Genomic DNA, 21,020 nt, shown 5'->3' on the forward strand with positions numbered 1-21,020 from the left:
CAACAAACAAAAAGTAAAATTCAAAAGATATGGAAATATCCTTAAATTTGATTAATTAGTTCCTAAGATTAGGAATCTCTAAACACTATATGGTACATAAGAAAATTAACTGGAAATTTAAAGTGGTGATCCCCGAATCTGACTTTGCTTTTGTCGAAGTTGATTGAAGATGTCTTCTCCAGAAAAATCCAAATCCTTAAATATTCTTTGAAGAAAACGCTTGGAACCGTCGCCTGGTCGGTTACAGCAACTGCCGTCAACCGCCCAAAAGAAACGTTTTGAAACGTCGCCTGGTCAGTTACAGCGACCGTCTCGCCAACTGCATAACCCAACCCACTAATCAAGCGACTAACTAATTGCTTGACCAAAAGACTCCTTGGCCGCCCCTACCAAGCGACCAAACTACTGTTCACTTAAGTGGGCAATCAATTACCAGACCTTACTTCGCCCAACCTCCGTAGCAGCCGACTTGCAGACTTTCCGACCTATAGACCATCCGACCCGCTAACCAACCGACCTGACTATCCGACCGCAGACCTTCCGACCAATGGACCATCCGACCCCCTAACCAACCGACCGCAGACCTTCCGACCTATGGACCATCCGACCCGCTAACCAACCGACCTGACTATCCGACCGCAGACCTTCCGACCTGCCTATCCGACCGAGGACCTACCGACCTGCCTATCCGACCGCAGACCTTCCGACCTGCCTATCCGACCGAGGACCTACCGACCTACCTATCCGACCGCAGACCTTCCGACCTGTCTATCTAACCGAGGACCAACCGACCTACCTATCTGACCGCAGACCTTCCGACCTGCCGATCCGACCGAGGACCAACCGACCAAATCAACCGACCGAGGACCAACCGACCTGAGCGCAAATTTTTCTTCTTTTCCACCTGACTTCGTGTCTAACTTCCTTTAAGATCTTGCTATCCTTATTTTTATTATTATTATTATTTTTTGTGCGTACCAATAAGCCTCATCCTCAAGACTCCTAAGCATCACTTTCAGTGATGTTTTAAGAGTTTACAGGCCGTCATCCGAGGCCACATCAGCCTCAGATCCGACCTCCTTCTCTCGAGGCTACGTTGGTCCCGACCTCCATTAATCGTAGATTGGCGGTGGCCTGCACGTTGATCAACCTTGCACTACCATGTCTTCAACACCTCCCCCTGACCGAAGCCACGATCATTCTCTTTAAAAAATGATTCTAACCTTCCTACCTTGGATGCTAAACTAGCCAGATCTCGAACATCGTGGGCTGTAAAAGCCTCCCGAAGATTGGTGTGCATTTTCCTGACCACCAAAGTGGTCATGTCGCTTTCTTCAATGATTGTTAGGCAACGTCCCTTCATTAATCGCATCCGTTCTATGAACTGGGAGGCGGTCTCCTCCGGCATCTGCTCAATCTCACAAAGGTCTGTGAGTGAGACTGTTGGAAGAGGAATAAAGAACCTTGCATGAAAGGCCGCTTCCAAACCTTCCCAGGTTTGTATTTTTCCAGGTGGTAGATCGTCAAACCACGAAAAAGCTGTTCTGGTAAGAGACAATCCAAACAGTTGTAATTTGTAAAAAGGGTTGTTACCGATCTCTCCTAACTGTGCTGTGAACCGACCAACATGCTCTATGGTGGAGGATCCGTCTTCTCCCGAGAAAACATGAAAGTCTGGCGGTCGATAATTCCTCGGGAGAGGATACTCATTGATGATTCTTTCTGGAAATGGCCTTTGATACACTGGTCGGTTCACCATTTGCTGGTTTATTCCGAAATGCACCCGCAAAACTTGAGCGATATCCTCTGGATCTATCCTGGGTGGAACAGAATCTTCCCTAGTGAAGGCTGGCTCGGCTGGAATTGGATTATGAATCTGATCTCCCAATCTTTCTTCTCTGGGGACGGTTGGTTCGTCTAGGATGGGATTATGAGCCTGTCCTCCCAAACTCTCTTTCCTTACGATATTCGGCTGAGTATTATCAACTCTTGGTCCTAAAGGAGCATTATCTGGGAAATTTAGAGGAGTCTTCCCCATATCTGTTCGGTTGAAAGTTGTGACGCTTGGAAATGTACTGTCAACGTACATTGGCCCTGCAAACGTCGATCCTGGAAAAGTCGCCTGAAAACGAGAAGGTGACACGGCTGGAAGCATGTTTAGATACGGGTGAATCTGGAGAACGTCTGATCCAACATGTTCTGCATTAGGTTTTGTTGTCCACGAAACATGTTCTGTTGCTCGCGCAACATATTCTGCATAGCCAAAGTTTGCTGATTGTTCAATTGTTGAACATAAGACAACCAATCGGTAGATGGTTGGGGAATCTCCCCTGGATTTGACATGCCAGGTGGTGAAATATTTTCTCCCACCGGTACTGATGATGATTGAGGTTGTGAGCCTGCCATAGTGATCTTTCTGATGATTCGGCCAGACCTCAGTTGTATGACATTTTCTGATGATGTAGGATCAGCAATCTTGCCTTTCTCCCACTGTGATTGCCAATTTGTTGATGTATTTTTTCAACAAACAAAAAGTAAAATTTCAAAGATATAGAAATATCCTTAAATTTGATTAATTAGTGCCTGAGATTAGGAATCGCTAAACACTGTACGGTACATAAGAAAATTAACTGGAAAATTAAAATGCTGGAAATTTAAAGTGGTGATCCCCGAATCTGACTTTGCTTTTGTCGAAGTAAATTGAAGATGCCTTCTCCAGAAAAATCCAAACCCTTAAATATTCCTTGAAGAAAACGCTTGGAACCGTCGCCCGGTCGGTTACAGCAACCGCCTAAAAGAAACGTTTTGAAACGTCGTCTGGTCAGTTACAGCGACCGTCTCGCCAACTGCATAACCCAACCGACTAATCCAGCGACTAACTAATCGCTGGACCAAAAGACTCTTTGGCCGCCCCCACCAAGCGACCAAACTACTGTTCACTTAAGTGGGCAATCAATTACCCGACCTTACTTCGCCAGACCTCCGTAGCAACCGACTTGTAGACTTTCCGACCTATGGACCATCCGATCCGCTAACCAACCGACCTGACTATCCGACCGCAGACCTTCCGACCTATGGACCATCCGACCCCCTAACCAACCGACTTGACTATCGGACCGCAGACTTTCTGACCTATGGACCATCTGACCCGCTAACCAACCGACCTGACTATCCGACCGCAGACCTTCCGACCTGCCTATCCGACCGAGGACCTACCGACTTGCCTATCCGACCGCAGACCTTCCGACCTGCCTATCCGACCGAGGACTTACCGACCTGCCTATCCGACCGCAGACCTTCCGACTTGTCTATCCGACCGAGGACCAACTGACCTACCTATCCGACCGCAGACCTTCCGACCTGCCGATCCGACCAATGACCAACCGACCAGACCAACCGACCGAGGACCAACCGACCTGAGCGCAAATTTTTCTTCTTTTCGACCTGACTTCGTGTCTAACTTCCTTTAAAATCCTGCTATCCTTATTTTTTTTATTATTATTATTATTATTTGTGCGTAACAATAATATATTAAAATAATATTATATACTCCCTCGGTCTGCAGGGTCACACATTGTACTTAACGTTAAAAATATCTTTATATTTGTATAATTTTTTTTTTACAAATATGTTTCTATTGATATCTTAGAAATATTTTTGTAATTTTTTTTAATTTGTACTATATTTTTATATAATAATTAATATTAAAAAATTAATACGCAAGTAAAAGTAAATTGAACCTTTAGAGCCGGGGACGGAAGTAGCATTATTATCACATCCTATAAAATAAACACAAAACAAAAAGTAGACACTACCGCGGCCTTCTCTGAAGAAGGTAGGAGGTGACAGAGCTGTTCCAAAGGAGATCACAGCCAGAAGACAACCGTTGTCGATTTATGAGCTATCAGACAATACAATTAATACGACCAGATCTGATCATCGCTGGAGGGATAGTCTTCAATTCGTAATCTGTCGTCTCGGCTCTGCAATTTTACAACAGATTCTCAGCCGTGCAATTACAAAATAGTACTCCCTTTGTCCCATATAATATGAGTGTATTATCGTAGATACGAAAATTTATTTACGTAAAGTATAATTAGTAAGTAATTAAGAAGTGTATTAGTAAAAATAATTATACATTAAGATTAAGATAAATAAATAGTTTAATTAAAATTAAAAAAATTATAAAATTTAAAATTAAAAATGCGATTAAAGTGCATAATTATATTTCCAAAAATAGAAAAGACGACGAACGAAAATAGAAAATAGGGACAAATTATGTGTGACTGATGGAGTACTTGGCATTATCTTATTGTTTCATTTTTAGTGACTACCTTTCTATTCTTCGTTTTCATTTTAAATATGATTAAATATAGTTTTGGTTTTTTGGATTTATATCTTATATTAATCACAAAGTAATAATCGAAATGCCCACCAATATTACTATCAAAACATAACAAAATGAAACGCACATAAATTTTACTATACATAAAAAAAAATATATATATATATATATATATAAAGCTTGAAAAAAATTATAGACCGACTTGTGCTGGAATGACTGAAAAAATTATGTCGGCCTGCACTTGTAATGATACCGACATGTTGACTTGGACCAATTTACTAAAATTTTTAGTAAAAAAGAATAATTTTAAAATTTATTAATGAATTTATATATATATGGTGTGCGATTGTTGATTTAAAAAAAAAAAAAAAATGAATAGAATTTATATATTATATATTGTATGTGAAAATATTTAAATATTGTAATTTATTATAATTTTAATTGATAAACATGTCAGAAAAAAATTTTAATTATTGAAAAAACACATAGTTAATTAATTTATATACCCTAGTTTGGTACTGACTTTTCCAACATGCAATTTCCTACCTGTTGTCACTTATGAGCACCATTTTATAATTAAATTTACTTTTTATTATTGTTATTTTATATATCTATAATGATATGAAATATAAATATAAAAAATACACTGCCACCTCCCCACTGCTGCCGTCCTTCCCAGCTCACCTGCGGAACTTAAGCAAATTTAGGGAGCTTGTCCTTCTGCATCGAGGCTGGTTCCCCCGAGTCAGAAAATTAATTTGCACAAGAAGACAGATTTGGAAGGTACTTTCTGAATAAATTTCAAGGCAATGGGTTTTCTTTTTCTCTTTCCCTTCTCTCCCAAACTATTTTCCTGTGAAATATAATTTTTTTTATATTGTCCGCCGGCCAACCATCGTCATCGTCGAGTGCACAGTTGTTGAAAGGAAATCAATATATTCTTTAGGTTTTGCAAAGTGTCACCTACCACTCACACCCTGAGATGAGAATGGCTTCTGTTACGCACAAAAAAATAATAATAATAAATAATGGCAGCGGGATTCTGGACGGGTCTGGATATAAGTTAAATGACCCAGGAGTCGGGTGCAATCGGACAGATGCAAGGATCGGGAAGGAAGAAAGGTCGGGCGGAGTCTGAAAAAAGGTGTACCCAAGTCGGGTAAACCGTAGATCGGGTGAAAGACGAAGTCGGGCAGACGCGAAGGTTTGTCAAGAGAAAGGTCGGGCAAAGAAGAGGTACGGACAGATGCGGAGGTCTGTCCAGAGGACAGTCTGTCCTTCTAAAGAGATAAGGCAAATAGAGCCGGTCGGTTGGTCCGTGGTCGGGACCACATTTGGTTGGTCCATGGTCGGACCAATTAAAGTCGGTCAAAGACGGAGGGCGGCTGATGCGGAGGTCGGCCCAAATGATGTCGGGCGAAGAAGAATGAGACGGACTATACGTGGTCGGGCAAGAGACCCGATGGCGGTCGCCTGGTTGGGGCGACCATTGAATCGTATGGGGAAATCAGATGTTGGTCGCTTGATGGGGCGACCAATAAATCGTTCGGTCCGGCGACCAGTTAGTCTCTGGATTGGTCGGGTAGCACTTAGGTCGGGCAAATGGCATTTCTGGGACGGTTTAAGGCGTGAGAGGTTTGGGGAGGTTGAAGGAAGTTGTAACACGTGTCAATTGAGGAGAATTTGATGGTCGGTTGACAGCGGTTGCTGTAACCGACCAGACGGCGGTTCAAACCGTTTTCTTCAAAGGCTATTTAAGGATTCAGATTTATTCTGAAAATGCATCTTCAATCAACTTCAACAAAGCAAAGTCAGATTTGGGGATCACCACTTTAAATTTCAGTCTTTTATTTTCCAGTTTATTTTCTGTACCATACAGTGTAGAGATTCCTAATCTCAGGCACTAATTAATCAAGTTTAAGGATATTTTCTATATCTTTGAATTTTACTTTATTTTTGTTGAAAAATTACATCAACAAATTGGCGACCACAGTGGGAGCAAGACAAAATTGCTCATTCCAATTCCGGCGATAATTTCATACGTCTTAGATCCGGCCGTATCATCGGAAGGGTCAATATGGCAGGCACACAACCTCAATCATCATCAGCACCAGTGGGAGAGAATATTTCACCACCAGTCATGCCAAATCCAAGGGAGATTCCCCCACCACCTACCGATTGGTTGTCTTATGTTCAACAAATGAACAATCAGCAAACTGTGTTTATGCAGAACATGTTGCGTGAACAACAAAATCTAATGCAAAACATGTTGGATCAGGCATTCTCCAGATTCACCCTGTATCCAAACATGCTTCCAGCCGTGTTACCTTCTCGTTTTCAGGCGACTTTCTCAGGATCAACGTTTGCAGAACCATCATATGTTGATAGTACATTTCCAAGTGCCACAACTGTCAACCGAACAGATAGGGGGAAGACTCCTCTAATGTTCCCTGATAATGTTCCTTTGGGACCAATGGTTGAAAATGTGCAGCCGAATATCGTAAGGGAAGATAGGTTGGGGGGACAGACTCATAATCCCATCCCAGCCGAACCAGCCTTCTCCAGAGAAGAAAGATTGGGAGGTCAGACTCACGATCACATTCCAGTGTTCGACCATATTCCACCCAGAGTAGATCCGGAGGATATTGCTCAAGTTCTGCGGGTGCATTTCGGAATGAATCCGCAAACGGTGAACAGGCCGGTTTACCAGAGGCCATTTCCAGAAAGGATCATTAACGATCATCCTCTCCCGAGAAATTATAGGCCACCAGACTTCTATTCTTTTTCGGGAGAAGATGGAGCCTCTACCATTGAGCATGTGGGTCGCTTCACGGCTCAATTGGGAGAAGTAGGCAACAATCCGTTTCACAAGTTACAATTGTTTGGGTTGTCGCTCACAAGAACAGCTTTTTCTTGGTATGCCAGTCTGCCGCCTGGACAGTTGCAAACTTGGGAAGATTTAGAGGCAGATTTTCATGCAAGGTTCTTTAATCCTCTGCCGACAGTCTCACTGACAGACCTTCTGGAGATCACGCAGATGCCAGAAGAGACCGGCTACCAATTCATAGAGAGGATGCGATTGATGAAGGGACGATGTCCTACGATGATCAATGAAAGCGAAATGACCAATTTGGTGGTCAGGAACATGCATACCAGACTTCGCGAGGCCCTGACAGCCCACGACTTTCAAGATCTGGCCAGTTTAGCATCCACGGCAAGAAGGTTAGAATCCTTTTTTACAGAAAATAATCATGACTTCCGTCAGGGGGGAGATGCTGAAGAGATGGTAGTCCAAAATCGACCGACGCGCAGGCAACCGCCAGACTGCAATAAATGGAGGTCGGGTCCAACGTAGCATTGAAAGATGAAGGTCGGATCCGAGGTTGATGTGGCCTCGGATGACGGCCTACTAACTCCTAAACATCACTGGAAGTGACGCTTAGGAGCCTTGAGGAGGAGGCATGTTGTTACGCACAAAAAAAATAATAATAATAAATAATGGCAGTGGGATTCTGGACGGGTCTGGATATAAGTTAAATGACCCAGAAGTCGGGTGCAATCGGACAGATGCAAGGATCGGGAAGGAAGAAAGGTCGGGCGGAGTCTGAAAAAAGGTGTACCCAAGTCGGGTAAACCGTAGATCGGGTGAAAGACGAAGTTGGGCAGACGCGAAGGTTTGTCAAGAGAAAGGTCGGGCAAGGAAGAGGTACGGACAGATGTGGAGGTCTGTCCAGAGGACAGTCTGTCCTTCTAAAGAGATAAGGCAAATAGAGCCGGTCGGTTGGTCCGTGGTCAGGACCACATTTGGTTGGTCCATGGTCGGACCAATTAAAGTCGGTCAAAGACGGAGGGCGGCTGATGCGGAGGTCGGCCCAAATGATGTCAGGCGAAGAAGAATGAGACGGACTATACGTGGTCGGGCAAGAGACCCGATGGCGGTCGCCTGGTTGGGGCGACCATTGAATCGTATGGGGAAATCAGATGTTGGTCGCTTGATGGGGCGACCAATAAATCGTTCGGTCCGGCGACCAGTTAGTCTCTGGATTGGTCGGGTAGCACTTAGGTCGGGCAAATGGCATTTCTGGGACGGTTTAAGGTGTGAGAGGTTTGGGGAGGTTGAAGGAAGTTGTAACACGTGTCAATTGAGGAGAATTTGATGGTCGGTTGACAGCGGTTGCTGTAACCGACCAGACGGCGGTTCAAACCGTTTTCTTCAAAGGCTATTTAAGGATTCAGATTTATTCTGAAAAGGCATCTTCAATCAACTTCAACAAAGCAAAGTCAGATTTGGGGATCACCACTTTAAATTTCAGTCTTTTATTTTCCAGTTTATTTTCTGTACCATACAGTGTTTAGAGATTCCTAATCTCAGGCACTAATTAATCAAATTTAAGGATATTTTCTATATCTTTGAATTTTACTTTATTTTTGTTGAAAAATTACATCAACAGCTTCTCCTGCTACCAATTTTTGGCTTCTACATATTGATTACTGTGGGATTTTCTAGGAAATAAAAGTCTCTATTACTAATTGATGATCTCTATTTATGTATTGTTGTATATGCTCCAAAAAGAAAATAAAATCTAGGAAAGAGCAAACAGTAGATACTATAAATCAAATCTCCCAACTACAAGACCTATATTGGCACCGGAATCAAATTCTCCGACGGAGGAAATTTCTGCAAATGGGTGAAAGATTTTAGATCTTTGGTAAAAGTAACCATTGTGCGGCTGTAGATCTAAAATTGAAGGATTTGGACCGATGACTCGGACACGTGTGTACCACTGTATGTTTTGGAGGCCATTTTAGTAATATTCCATTGTTGTTGTATGCTTGAAACAAGATTTAATTGATAAAACCATCGTAAAATTGAAATTTGAAACTTCTAAAAAATGCATCAAGTTTTAAATTGGACTGTGCTTAGAGTAGAATATAAAATTAGAATGAACCAATCCAACGCAATTCTAAAATTGGACCAAACTAGCTCAACACAGAAAACAAGACGATGCGGGATTTGCAAGCTCAAGAAAAAAATTTAATTGATCATTTATTTATTTTATATTCGCAAAGGAATTATTTGGGAACCAATGTACATATTTTTTAGCACATAAAAAATATATTAAAATTATAAATATTTCTGTATATGTTTAAAGTATAATTATATCCTAAATTTTAAATAATAAATATCTTAAACCAATGAACTAATAAAGCAATTTATACTCCTCAAATATCATTTGTCTGTATTTAAAAAGAAAAAAAAAAACTGAAAATAGCAAAAAAAAATAAATAAGAATTGAACTTACAATACTCCAAAAAAAAATTGTAGAAGAAAAAATTATAAAATAATTGAGAGACAAAAATTGTAGAAGAAAAAAATTATAAAATAATTGAGAGACAGAAGCCGAATGCAAACAACTATAGAAGACCACAATGAAATATTGAAAAATCGATTTATTATTTAATCGATGAAAACTACCGGAACCGAGCTGCGAAATGCAACAACAAAGAAGAAAACAAAAACAACAAAACTGAAGACGACGACGATGACGATGACTCTCCCGAGAGGCAATGGTAAGTACATACATTAGCATTATATATATATATTTGCTTCGAGTGCGGAATAATTATTATTATTATTATTATTATTATTATTATTATTATTTTTTGAATTTTTAGAATGTATATGAGAGAGGACTTAAGTATCCTATTGCCAATAGACCCGAGTTCGAGTGTTCTGTTGGTAAGCAACACCGGCAGCTTCTCTTCCGGTTGGTGTATTGCCTGGAAGTGAGCTAACTTTTTTACTATTTATAATTAAGAATTAAGTTGGATTGAGCTACAAAACCCCAAAATACCTGATAATTGTTTCTCTTCAAAATATATAAAATATAAAAGATTAATTTAAGACAACATTTATTTATTTATTCGGAACACAATAAATGTCTGTTATAAAAATTTTGAAACATGAGATACTATGAAATTAAGATATACTGCCACTGAGTAATGTTAGTTACTATTGGGTGGAATATTGTATTTGGCACCAATAAAATCTTCTGCAAATTTAAGTACCGTGATTAGATGCTCCACAAATTTAAACCCAAAAATCAACATAGAAATTCTTCCAAGTATTTAATTTCTTCCAATAATACAAAATATCTATCTCATAATTAAATTGTGATTTAAACTTCTCCACAGGTCGATCATCTTGTTTCTTGGAGTTTGGCTTGAATTCAGAAGGTGTGTATTGATCTTTCCATTTTCTTTTGTTTTCTGCATTTGTATATGTATATTAGCCGCCGAACAAATTTGAATGTATTCTCAAATCTTTTTGAAGTATTTTGTTTTCTTGTAAAATATTCCAAAATCTTTCCGGAATCGATTCCACCAAATATGGGATATTCTCTAGCTAGGACATACATTAGGGTTGTCACAAGATAAGTCAGTCCGTCGAATAGAACCAGTTAGTACTCTATCGCAGATCTTTCCTATGATCACCAATTTTGGAGTCTTGTGAACCTTACACAATTCCAGGCGATTGATTAATGTTGGTTAATCCGGTCGCATTGTGTAGATGGTGAAGACCGTTGATTTTAATGACCATGTATGCAACCATGTCGAATGCTTTAAGAGTATATTGGGTGCGGTCACCTATCACTCAATATGAGTTTCACTCAATATTTTCTGCACGTGTATAAGTGCATTGCTACGTAAAATTATCAGCTGTAAATTAATTCTTCATTATGATTGGTTTGAAATAAGATTACTTGGACAACACTTCATTTAATTGAATTATATTTATTTGGGTACAATACAATTTTGGTTCTCTTTATTTATATATATATATATGTGTGTGTCAATTTAGTTTCTATATTATTAAAACGATGATTTTGATCTCTTTTGTTCATATTTGGATTGATTTTAGTCCTTCAAATTTTTTAAAAAAAAAATGAAAATTTATCCCTTATCAATTAATATTCTTCATATTTAGTCCTTAATTATCATTTTCTCAAAAAATTAATAAATATACTAGTAATATACATTGTCATACAAATGGACTATCCTTACAAAATAGTTTACAAAAATTATTCTCTTTATAATGTTTATTAACAAGGATGTATATGCCACTATCTTTAAAATCATGCTCCTATCCAAAAATATATATATATATTTCGTTTTTTTATGCGAACAATTTAATTAAGACAAACAACTAGCTAACAATTGTCACTACAAAAAAATATATATTTGTAACGGAATTCCGTCCCTAAAGTTCACGTAGCTAACGTAATTCCATTCTCAATTCCGTCTCTAATGTCATTAGTAACGGAAAAAATAGATTTAGAGATAAAAAAATTTTGTTACAAAAATAATTTTTTCTTGTAGTGTATATTATTTTAGACGAATGATTTTCGAATGGAGTGTTTAAATTTATTTTGAAAAGACTTGTTTGAAAGAAAATATTTGTGTATACTTTTTGTATGAAAATTATACATTACATCCGTTATAAAAAAATAGGCTCATAACTTTTGAGGATGAGCTTTAATATTATGTATACTTTTTGTATGAAAATTATACATTACATCCGTTATAAAAAAATAGGCTCATAACTTTTGAGGATGAGCTTTAATATTGTGTTTACTTTTTGTATGAAAATTATGCATTACATCCGTCATAAAAAAATAAGCTCATAACTTTTGAGGATGAGCTTTAATATTGTGTGTACTTTTTTTCACTTACGATATTTATTTAAAATGAATATTTTATATTTTTACGCAGCATAGATAGTAATAATTATATTTATTAATTTTTATTGAAACAATGATTAAGTAATAGAATTGAATTAATTTAATAAATAAGAGATCAAGATTGGGACTAGAATTGACATATTACTGAATAAAAATGATCCAAAATGTATTTATTCTATTTTTTTAACAATAAAACACTACCAAAATTATTTGACAAAATATTTTTATGTCATTATACACAATTAACTAATAAATTAATTAATCATTCTTTAAAATATCAGAGGTTCCCGCCTTCAACCTCCTCCCCGCTCATAAATAAAATGTTTTCTTTGTCATTTTAACATATTCACACCAAGAGAGAGAGAGTGAGAGAGAGTGTGTGCGAGAGAGAGTAATCGTGTAGCTTCTTAGTTTCTTGGTTTCTTGATTGTAATTCGAAAGGTGAGAATGCAGCGACCCAGAAGGATCATTTTCTACTGTTGTTCCTTGATTAATGCCTTTAGAAGTTAGCTGGCCACGAGTATTACTGCTTCCTGGATGGCTACTCAGGCTACCATCAGATTCCCATCAAGCTCAAGGACTGTGAGAAAACTACTTTTACTTGTTCATATGGTACTTTCGCTCACAGAAGGATGTCTTTTGGGTTTTCCAATGCCCTAGCCACCTTCTACCGATGTATGTACCACATTTTCAGCGATCTCCAAGATTCGTGCATTTCTCAGTTTATGGCAAGGCCTTTTCTAGATGTTTGAATAACTTGGACAGAGTGTTGTTCCGCTGCATTGAGACTGATCTCGTGTTGAATTGGGAGAAGTGCAACTTAATAGTATATGAAGGAATTATTCTTGGCCATAAGATCTCGTTCGCCGAAATAGAGATGGACAGATCTAAAGTTATTGAGAAGATGACAGGGCCCAAGAATGAGAAGGTTGTGCGAAATTTCCTTACCCACACTGGTTTCTACAGAAGGTCTATCAAGGACTTCAACAAAATCACACAACTGTTAACCGGGTTGCTGTGTGAGGAAGCTAAATTCGAGTGGACGAGACAGTGTTAGGAGGCATTCCGGATTCTGAAGGAAAAGCTCATCGTTGTTCCCATCATTTCCGCACTAGTGTGGACGAGCCATTCGAGTTGATGACGGATGCAAGTGATTATACCGTCGGCGCTGTTTTAGGACAAAAGTTTTAGTCGAAGCTAAATGTGATTTACTATGCCAGCAGGACTCTAAACTCTGCTCGAAGGAATTACACCACCACTGAGAAAGATTTGCTAGCCATTGTCTTCACTTTGTAGAAGTTCAGACAATATCTGATTGGTAGCAAGACCATATCCATATTGACCATGCAACTATCAAATACGTGATGGAGAAGAAGGAGACAAAGACCCGCATGATTCGATGGATTCTTTTGCTCTAGGAATTCAATATAGAGCAAACAACCACCCAATTACAGTTCCCACAGTGCTGACCTAAGCCTGTCATCCGTGCTAGTTGATGTTTCACCCATAACTTCACCATGGCTAGTCCACACCCTATAAGACGGGTCAAACCCGTACCTAATACAATGAAGCAATATCTCCCTACGAGTATTAGTGGCACGGTTCAAACAAGTCATACATGGGCAATATACAACCGAGTCTATGTCCCTCCCACGAAAAGCATAGCTTAATAATTGTATCACGCCATCCAAATAAATAGACGAAGTATGGTTTGATTCGTCAATCCAACTCCTGTCCATCTAAGAAAGACAAAGTTTGAAGAATTTTGATAATCCCATTAACATAAATTGTATGCACTAAAGTAAACACAACATGTTGTCATGTGGATCAAGATATAGTATCAATATAATATTGTGCCATGTAAATAATTTTCAAATCCCAACATAATTTATTTCAGGTTGGTTCTTAATACTAACTTGCTCTCGGCCTATATAAAAACCGATAATAGTAGTATTGAACTAAAAATAGGATATCAGCACTATAATTCAAATGTTCATATCATATAAACTATACAAGTAATGTGATATACTATGGATGCATGAATAACTTACTATTATGCAACAAGCTTGGATCGCCGCTTAGAATTCTGCACAAAAGTATGTTGTCCATCAATGGCGGGTATCACACACCTATTCAATATATATATATATATATGAACTTATAAATGTGCTCTGCCTCCACCAACTATAATTTTTACCTCTAAAAATAAAATTTATGCTAATCACGTGCTTCAGGAACAATTTGACATGCCATGAACAAACTTCCCACTTAAAACTTATGTTAGAACTAAAAATATTACATCTAGTTGCCTAGTAATGAGTTATACTCTGTTTGTAAAAATGTCTGAATAATTTCTTTCCGGAAAAGGCTATTTGTCAGACATAAAGTAAGACACAAGAGGAATGGATCTAAGTATTAAGTAGTGTTAAGATGAACCATTTAATTACAAAATCAGTCATCATCTATGTAACAATTATAAGCCCTAAATCTAACATTATGAACAAAAATTTTAAAAAGAAAAGCCTAACTAGTAAAAAAATACAAAAATAAATAAAATCCAAACTTACGGGAAAAGCTAGGGTTCGCGTTTGAGGACGTCCACAGACAACGGTTGAGCGCAATCGACGGTCAAAGATGGTGAGGTGGTGCGTGGTTCAGGGGTGTAGGCCGGAGGACAGCCGGCCGGTAAAGAAGAACACTAAGAAGAAGACGACGAAGAAGAAGATGACGAACCAGAAGACGAAGGAAGAAGAAGACAAAAGAAAAAGAAGAAGAAAAAATACAAGACGAACAAAGTGAGAAAGAAAAAGGAAAGTGGAGGGGGGTTGCGCGATTGATTAGGGTTATGTGTAATAGGTTGAGAATTTTATTATTTTTTAATTGTATATAATACTTTTATTTTTAAATAAATAATTATTCTAATTCTAATTTGTATACATTAATATATAAGTATTATGTATCTATTATATATGACATCATATATATGTAAATATGATACATTATTTTATATTCAATTTGAAATTTAAAATAAAATTATTGTAGTTGTAACAAAAAACTACCACAACAAAAGAAAAGATGTTGACCAAATCGAAAATACCATTTGTTACGGTAATATCCAGAACAAAAAATAGCTTTTGTAACAAAAAATTTGTAGCCACTACGATTTCGCTACAAATAGCCATTTTTTTTTTTTTTTGTAGTGTAATTTTCTAAAATTTTCATCAATATTATTATAAAAATATGTCAAAATATTAAACACATAAGTTTTACCATGCATACCAAAAGAAGCTATTTTTAATTAATATTATACACTTATTAATATCTTTTTATGGAAATTTAAATTTTTTGAATATTCTATAATATATTTAAAATAAATTTTAGAATATTTTATTATTTTTTGGAGAATGAAGTAAAATCCCAGTGAATCATAATGAATTAATCTCTACCATTGAATTGAATTAAGCAATATTTTTCAAGAGAGACTAGTATAAATAGCTATTATAATTTTTATTTTTTTTGTCACTGATTACCATGTTGATTCTTTCAGTGCTTACATTTTTCTCATACCATGTTCAGACCAAAATATATATATATATATATATATTTATTAAGCATAATGAGCTCAAGAATAATGTGTTCTCATCAGTTGAAGTGAATTGTAGAATTCTAAACAGTTGAAGTGAATCGCAGAGTTCTAGAGTTGAGATGAAACTCATGTTGGAAAACACAAATATAATTTTAATTTACTTCACTCGTATAGTTCCGAGCAGTCTAGGCACAACTCATCACTTGTTCATCTTATTACTCTTACAGATAGAATCGCCTGTATATGTGAACAAATTTTAGAATCAAAACTGCAATGTTTTTTCTGAATGATTTCGATAAAGAGTTTTGTCAAGGTTGAAAGACAATCTTTTATCTTAATCCGAACTAACTTTTTTACTTAACAATAAATTTATTTACATGGTTGATAATAGTATAGTTTCAAATATTCTTTTCTTTGCTTTCTAATTTTTTTTTTTCAATTTTCACTCTCAAATTAAATCAACAAACTGTTATAAACTTGCTTTAACACATTAGTTTATTCAAGGTAACAACATCTCACACTAGGAAGTGTTGTACGCTATGTTGTAATTAGGATATAACTTTCATATAGTTAATTTTATTCTTTAGGAGAAACTAAATTTCATTTACTAAAATTGCATTTTGGCATGAGATTATTTATGTATTTTCAAATGCATGAATGAGTTTAAATTATCGAGCTAAAGAAGCAAAATGAAAAGAAAATCACAATGAAATTAATTATATTTGAGTAAAATTTGTGCCAAAAGTTCCATGTCTTTTGATGCACCATGGTATCTTTCAGCTTTCCTAGCAAATTCACAAACACAACCAGAGAGTTCCGAGCATTCGAGACACAAGGTCATCACTTTCCGTGTGGCAGAAACTACAATGTGAACTCACTACACATTATAACGTTAGTTTGATGTTAATTGGAAGAAAATTTTGATCTAGAGTTTTAATCAGTTTTTTCTTGTTCCAACTTTTTTAGATTTTTCACTAGCAAATTGAAATTTTTTTAATTTTTTTTTTTAATTTGATGTGTAACATGTCCGGAATCTGACACGCCCGGCGCCTAGGCCACACCAGCTCAGAGGCCTAGACCAGCCGTCCCATGTACGCAACATATTTCGGTATACCATAGAGTATGGGAATATTATGCGAAACACGTACCTGCATCGAAATATAGGCCATGAATCCACCATATAGGACAAGTTAAACTCCAAATAAATGTAAACTTAAATAAAGATGGATAAATACTATGAATATGATGAAACCAGAGTTTATAATGAGGAGTTGAATCATCAAAATCAGCAAAATAAAAGTTGATCAGGTGACTCTTTGTAGTCTGTCATGCTTCAGTGAAACGGCCGTAACATTTAGTAGGAATATTATTTTTTAGATCCATAATTGTTTTTGAAAACTAGACTCGAAGAGCTTTCCAACCATATACAATATGCACCATAACTCCTTCCCAATCAAAGTAGTTTAATTATTGAAGTTGATTGACTGTTGGTGATCTCTTGCTGCGTAAATGCGCACCAACTTTTCAGTTTCTTCTCCCGCTCCTGCGTTAGTGATGTTGAAGTTCAAGCAACTGTTGTTGCCCATGATGCGGAAACCGTTGTCCCAACTACTGAAGATTGTCCTATATCTGAAGGACTTGAAGGCATGCTGAGGAACATGCTGTTGTAGTTGAAATCAATATAAACGAAGTTGCACCCATAGAAACCTACAAATGAAAATGTTCCAGAGAGCTTGATTAAACAATCGATGAAGTCGCTGATGAAGAAGTTGTTGGTGCACAGGAAGAAAATATAGAGGAGAACCCTGATGATGTTCAAGGAGATGAAGCTCTTGCTAGTGGTGATACAAATGTTGTTGCAACCACAGTTGAGGTTCCTACTATTGGGAACCTAAAAGTGAAGCTGTGAATGACGAGGTACCTACTGAAGGCACTGAAGGAGTTGGAACAGAAGTGCCCCAACCTGAGGATACAAATACTAGAGCGAATGATGCTGAAGAGAACATTCCTGAGAATATGGCTGAGGAAGGAGAAGTTGTTCCTGTGGAACCCCCCGAAATCGATGAAGAATAAGGTGAGTTGGACTCTCTTCGTCTGTCCTCTGCTTTGGACAGACTCCTAAAAATAAAGTTCGGAAGTTCATCTCGCAATGCCCCAGCACCTGCTAAAAAGACTTTCAAAATGACTAAGGCAAAGGCTTGAATGTCCAAAAGAGTAGGATCTTCCTTTTTTCATGAAGATAAAGCGTTGAAGGAGGCTTATTATTATGCTTCTGGCGGTCACTATGCTCAGGATGTTCTTGCTGGAAGAATTGTAATTTCAGAAGCTCAGTTTGTTTGGAGAGCGTATACCGATGTTGGATTCTGTGCATTCCTTGAGGAGAAACATTTGTTGTTTTGGGCAACAAGATTGGAACGTTACTGTCCCTGCCTTGTCAAGAAGTTCTATGCCAATTTGAGTAGCAAGGTACTCAATCCAAACACTCTCTAGTACCATAAGATATATATGTGTGGCAAGATTTTTGAACTAAGTACTGCAGTGATCAATGAGTGGTTACAACTGTCAGAAAATGATGAAAACAAGATGCCATCCAAACTGATTGACGAATCAACAAAAGATATTTCCCGAACCATATATGTTGGAAATGTTTTGACATTTAGACGCTCTGGAGTGACGGGCACAATATTGACGATAAAATATCAATGTCTCTTTCAACTTTATGGGTGCAACATTTTCCCAACAGTCAACAATACGAGTGAAGATGATTGAATTTTATTCAGATTCAAAAGTTGATTGAACACGATTGCCTTATCCTGGTTTAATTTGTTTGTTCTTAAGTTCCAAGGGAATTCATCCAAAACCTGATGGGGAGGTGTTTCCCATTAGATCATTTCTTGCCAAGTCCAACCTCAAAAAGCTCCACAGCGACTTTCTCCTTGGTGCCCCGCTGGATGTCGGTGCCAGAGTGGAGAAACGTAAGGAGTTACTGAATGAGGTGATGAATGATCAATCTGCTATGTCTGTTGTTCTCATTGTTCAGATACGGAAAGTGGCATAGGCCCTGAGGCTGTTTCCTCGCCACCCTGGAGCCATTGATGAGGATGTTGATGATGATGATGAAGTTGGTGATGGTGCGAAGGAAGCCGACCCTTGACTACCTCATTTTTGGCCTCTACTGCAACGCAAAGGGGAGAATGCAACAAGCTAGGGGGAGTGTGTGCTCTTGAGGTGGAGTAGGTATTTCCATTTACCATCTGCCATTTGTTGATTATGTTTTCTGGCTGTTTTTGATAATCTGCCGATGTATGTTTGTTGTTAGAACATTTGGTTGTTAAAGGCGTTTTTGGCTTATTCGAATTGATGGCCAGTAATAACTTTGAATTGGACTATGATTGTGGTGTGCATGTGTGAATGGTGTTTCTATTTGCTCCTTAATTATGCTTTGTTGCATATGACAAAAAGGGAGAGATTGTTGTCATAGACAAAAAGCCAAAACCCTTTTTGTTTATACTTTTGATATATGAGCAAGTGTGCAGGTTGTTGTTGCAACAGTCTATTGACACCATTTCTGAAAATCTGCACAGTGGCAGAAAGTTGACCGAGTTGGTTTTGAATGAATTCAACGTGTCCCACACTCGATGGAACATGACAAATGTATATGTGTTGGATAGAAGAATTGCAGGAGAAGTCAAATGAAGTGTCCTCTCGTACTGCATGGAATTTATTGCCCTTTACAAGCTGCCCCAAAGTTGATACACAGTCAACTTTTTCTCTTGTGTGCAAGTTTGTGTTTTGTTTGCATGTATGTTTGTTTTCGTGGATGAGTAACCAAAACTGAGAGTGGGTTTTCCCTCCACCTTTTAATGTGTTGAGAGACTCATCCATGGAGGTTTGAAGATTAGAAAAAAGATTCTTAAAATTGAAACCGAAGAAGATAATCATCCAATATACAACTTATTTTTTAGCTTGGCCGGTGGTCTGGTTGGAGTCGTTACGGTGCAGTAACAACCAATCTATAAGAGTTTTCAAAAAATAAATTGAGCTTGGGTAGAATATAGATTGGGTTGTTCGAGTTTGTCTTATAAAGTGTAAACGAAGGATTTGGTTTAGTTAAGACTTCTGGATTGGAATCCCCTAAACGTAGGTTGAAAAACCGAATTGGATAATCAAACTTTGTGTATTGTTTTTCTTTCTGCACTTGTTTAGCCATCAATCTGTGCACAAACAGACATTGCCATTATAACCACGAGACAACTACGTTGTAAAGTTGTGTTTACATCGAACGTTTCACAATTCTGTTGTGCAAATTACTCGGAGGCTTTGGACCTCTTATTTGATCAGCCCTTCGATTTCCAGCATAGTGTTTGGTTTCCTGTTAGTTTTTAGTTTCAATTTGATTAAATATAGTTTTTTTTTTATTTGAATTTTTTTATATTTATAACATAATTTTCTAAAATTTCCATCAATATTATTATAAAAATATATCAAAATATTACGCACATAAATTTTACCATGCATACCAAATAAACTATTTGTAATACCCCCGGAGTTGAGCCGGTGCTATGCCAACTTCCGTGGATGAGCCAATGTCAGGCCATCCAAGGTTGAATATAGGTTAAATGGATTGAAAGACTACTCATGTCAACAATATGCACATTCCTTTTTGGGAGCTCTACTGAAAGAACTCTAGAGTTAAGCGTGTTTACTCTAGAGTAATTTGAGGATGAGGGGTGATCCCCTAAGAAGTCTCCCAGGGTGTGCGTGAGTAAGAACAGAAGCGCGCTGGAATGACTCGTGTTGATATGTGGGGCCAGTCTACGACATCCCGATACGCCCGGCTTTTTGTGCCTTGTGGGCGGGGGTATCACACTATTTTTCATTAATATTATAAACTTATTAATATCTTTTTATGAAAATTTAAAAGGTTGTGAATATTATATATGTTTAAAATAACTTCTAAAATATTTTAGGGTGCGTTCATTTGTGGAATTTCCAAAATATTTCACTGTGTTGTTATTGTGTTGTGAGTAATCATGAAAAATCCGTTAGTAAATTTATTACTCACGGAATTACTCATGAAATTTTGTCTGTGAGTATTCTGCTAGTAAATACCTCGTAAGTAATTTCTCACAAGAAAAATCCATGAACAATTCTGTAAATAACTTACTCACGACATTATTCACGAAATTCTGTTCGTGAGTAATTTGCTCACGTAATTACTCACGAAATTCTGTCCATGAGTAATTTACTCACATAATTACTTACGAACTTTGTCCGTAAGTAAATTTACTCACATAACAAATTATGTGAGTAATTCCGTGAGTAAAAATTAACAAACTTTTTTATT

At 37.4% G+C, this 21,020-nt stretch overlaps 1 long non-coding RNA gene across 1 annotated transcript; it reads right to left on the bottom strand.

Annotated features, from left to right (window-relative positions):
- Positions 1-432: 432 nt before the first annotated feature.
- On the bottom strand, positions 433-3,194 carry LOC127250961 (uncharacterized). The gene is made up of 4 exons (XR_007838808.1): positions 3,133-3,194; positions 3,013-3,072; positions 585-652; positions 433-537 (listed from the first exon to the last, which is right to left on the bottom strand). It is a non-coding gene; the product is annotated as an uncharacterized LOC127250961 (long non-coding RNA).
- Positions 3,195-21,020: the final 17,826 nt, after the last annotated feature.

This window comes from Andrographis paniculata, unplaced genomic scaffold (assembly GCF_009805555.1).
Source record: "Andrographis paniculata isolate CXL003 unplaced genomic scaffold, ASM980555v1 Contig38END, whole genome shotgun sequence".
NCBI classification, from domain to species: Eukaryota; Viridiplantae; Streptophyta; class Magnoliopsida; order Lamiales; family Acanthaceae; genus Andrographis; species Andrographis paniculata.